The 937-nt window shown below is 41.2% G+C and overlaps 1 non-coding gene across 1 annotated transcript; it reads right to left on the reverse strand.

Moving 5' to 3' along the window:
- Nucleotides 1–451: 451 nt before the first annotated feature.
- Nucleotides 452–557, reverse strand: LOC132616367 (small nucleolar RNA R71). The gene has a single exon (XR_009573152.1). It is a non-coding gene; the product is annotated as a small nucleolar RNA R71 (small nucleolar RNA).
- Between the last annotated feature and the right edge of the window lie 380 nt (nt 558–937).

Raw genomic sequence — 937 nt, forward strand, 5'->3', positions numbered from 1 at the left:
CAGGTGAACATGAATCATAATCAACAAAACCAATGTGCTGGTAATAGGGGGAATTGATTGAATAATCAGGCGAATGAATCAGATGAAGAAAATATTTTCGCTGATCTTATTCCGGAGGAGGACTATGCATCTGCTATTGTTCATCCTCGAGTTGGAGCTGCAAGCGTAAAAATTGACTCCTCTATATACCAGTTGTTGAAGCTTAAGGGCTACTTTCGGAACTCTACCGAGAATGACCCTCAACGTCATTTGCACAATTTTATGGATGTGTGTGCTAATCACATCCAAAACAACGTTCCACAAGATGCTATTCGGCTGAGGCTATTTAAATATTCCTTAGCTGGAGATGCAAGAGTTTGGTTCGAGAAGCTGCCCCTGAATTCTATTAACACATGGGAAGAAATGGTATCGGTCTTTCTCAAGAAGTGGTATCCTCCTAGCAAGAAGGCTGAGATTCGTGACAAGATCTATGAATTTAAGCAGCGATCGGGGGAACAGTTATATGAAGCTTTGGAGAGATTTAAGGAGTATTTGCAGAAAATTCCAAATCATGGTTTTCCGGAGAACATATTAATGGAGAAGTTCTATCGAGGGCTGGATCCAGTGACGCAATAAATTGCAAATAATGCAGCTGATGGTAGCTTTATGAATAAATCTTATCGACGAGTGACCAACATACATGACAGGCTGATTACGCATAATCAGGCTTGGCACTCAAACAATGCTGATGTGGTGCCTTATGGTAGTGTCATGATCCAGAATATGGTAAAGGAGAATCAAGATACCCAGCAAACATTGGCTGAGCTTGCAAAGAATATTTTCTTTCTAACCAAAAAGTTTGATGAGACCCAGATTAAGAAGGTAAATGTTTGTGAGGATGAGCCAGGTATGCCGAAAGGGATGTACTAGACCCAAGAGGGTCCATTTCACGAGGGAC

The sequence above is a fragment of the Lycium barbarum genome, chromosome 10 (assembly GCF_019175385.1).
Source record: "Lycium barbarum isolate Lr01 chromosome 10, ASM1917538v2, whole genome shotgun sequence".
Taxonomy (NCBI): Eukaryota; Viridiplantae; Streptophyta; class Magnoliopsida; order Solanales; family Solanaceae; genus Lycium; species Lycium barbarum.